Genomic DNA, 2,643 nt, shown 5'->3' with positions numbered 1-2,643 from the left:
CTTTGCAGGACAAATTGTGCGAACTCAACAACTGTCAAATGTTATGTTTTATGAACGGATTTCCTAAACAAAAAACGTTAATAAATGGATCCTAATATCTTTAAAAAAAAAAACATCTTCTCACTGTATGACAAATATATTAGAAATCTGTTCAATAGAGTTAACCTCAAGTTAAATTACAAACAATGATTCCAATTTAAAGTAGTCTGATTTAGTGCAGTTATATTACAATTCAGTTAATCTCACATATATTTATATTATGTTCACATCTAATTCTTTGCATTAATTCAAATATTCAGTTTAGTTCAGAATGGATCTTAATGTTAATCCACGTATATTTGGTCCAGTTCAAACCAGTTTGTTCCAAACGGTCTAAGCTCCCAATGTAAAACAATTCAAACTGCAACCTATTCAGTTCAGTGTAACTAACCAGTTTGACACTTTCTAATTTGATTAAGTTAATTTATGTGAATTCTAACTTAATATACAGGTAAAATAAAAAAATAGAATATGTGTTCTGATATCAGATTAAAAGTACCTTTTTAAAATAACCTTTAAGCAGGTATTAAGCAAATCTTAAATGTCGTGTTTTCATTTCAAGTCCAAGTTCAGTCCAAAAAACTGGTCAAGATCAACACCACTGCTGAACAAAAAGGCCCGTCTCACATTTACCAGAAATGATACTTAAAATATTCTGTGGACTAATAAGAGAAAAGTGGACCTTTTTGGAAGGTTGTTTGTTTTATTACATCTGGTATAAAAGTAACAGCATGATGATCTGGTGCTGCTTTGCTTCTTCAGAACCTGGACAACTTGCAGTAATTGCTGGAACCAGGATTTCTGCTCTCTGCCAGAAAATCCTGAAGGAGAATAAAAGGCCATCAGTTTAAACCAGAAGCTCAAGCTCACTCGGGTTACCAGCAGGACAAGGATCCAAATGACACCAGCAAGTTCACTTCTGAATATCTGAAGAAAATTAAGATTTTGGAGTGGCCTAGTTAAAGTCAAGACTTAAATCTAATTGAGATGCAGTGGGATGACCTTAAATGCTTATAAAACCTAATAAGAAGGGTGGGTCAAACTCCTCCACAGTGATGTCAAGGAATCATAGCATAAGGTTCGCACATCTCGTTATTAGGTTTAGGGTCAACAACTTTTCCATCAGGTTTAGGGTCAGGTTGGTTTGAATCGCTTTTTTAAGGGATTTTCTATTTATTTGGGTTATTTTGTCTGACATAAAAAAGGTGTTTAATGATCAGAAACATCTAAAACAAACAGCAGCAGAAATCTGTAAGTAAGTTAGACTAAGCTGGTCCTTTATAGTTTAATGATGTGAGATTGTTTTTTCTGGATTGGGTCTTTCTAATAAATCCGTTCTGCCGTGTTTACCATTTTCTGTTTATGCTAAAAGCATGAAGAATAAACTCTAAGGTCACAGCATTCTCAGTTGTCTCCTCAAACCACCGTGAGTCATTGCTGGCAGAGTTTGATGTGACTTTAATCTTTCTCTGCTCAATATGGTTTCCTGAGACTCACTGATGCTTCTGGGAAACAGTCGATAAGATAAAGTACAAGAAGACGTATCCTCAGAAAATTACTGTTTAACTTGAGTTTCAGCAGAAACACTTCGTGGCTGAATGAGAAATGTACACAAACCCGATGATCATCATTTATCATACACTGATGTTTGATTGTGACCTATAACCTTTAAATCTGGGCTACATGGTGGGTCAGTGACTAGCACCATTGCCTTGCAGCCAGAAGGTCCAGGGTTTGAATGTTTTCCCTGTTCATGTGTGGGTTCTCCGGCTTCCTCCAACAGTCAGAAAACAGGTGTGTCTGTGCCTGGTTGTTGGTCCTGGGTGTCTCCGTGTTGCCCTTGGACAGGAGACACGTCCAGGGTGTTCCTCGCCTCTCTCCCAATGACCGCTGGAGATAGGCAGAAACAAGCAAATCCACGGATCTGCGTGGCCTCATCTTGAAACAGAAATGCCAAGGCTCCATGTGGGCTAACGGCATTACTTCAACACTCAGGGTCATGAGCACGGGGTTGTGTGCATTTTCTGTCTGAAGGCGGACAGAAGCAGGGGAGATGCAGGAGTCCAATCAACAGCAGAACATCTCTGTGTCGTTGCATACATGGAACCTGTAAATCCCAGCTTTCATGATAAACATGTTTTACTGTTTTTATCATTCTCTGAAATTGTATTATTTCACAGAAGGTCAACAGGGATAACGGGTCTAGGAGGGAAACCCAGACTTCCCTCTCCACAACTGGTATTCCCAGGCCAGAAGGGATACATAGCTGTGAGAACCTTCCAAAGGGAAACAACCAGAACGAATCTGAGTCTTCACACATCAGCTGACTCGTTGCAGCTCTAGTCCGAGTTTCCCTTGATGACAAAACTCCTCCTCATCCTGTCTCTAAATGCAGAGGAGGTGAATTTCAGATGCTTGTGATGGGCCCTGAAGGGGTCCACCCCACACTTTAATAATCTCCATCTTTGTGCCAGGAATGGGAACAGAGGGAACACTCAGCCTGTAAAGGTAACTCCTAGAACAGGCGACTGTGGCTCAGTAGGAAGAGTAGTCATCTTGCAATCAGAAGGTTGTGGGTTTGATTCCAGCTTCCTCCTGCCATAT

This window comes from Girardinichthys multiradiatus, chromosome 12 (genome assembly GCF_021462225.1).
Source record: "Girardinichthys multiradiatus isolate DD_20200921_A chromosome 12, DD_fGirMul_XY1, whole genome shotgun sequence".
NCBI lineage: Eukaryota > Metazoa > Chordata > Actinopteri > Cyprinodontiformes > Goodeidae > Girardinichthys > Girardinichthys multiradiatus.
This window is presented reverse-complemented; position numbering follows the sequence as displayed.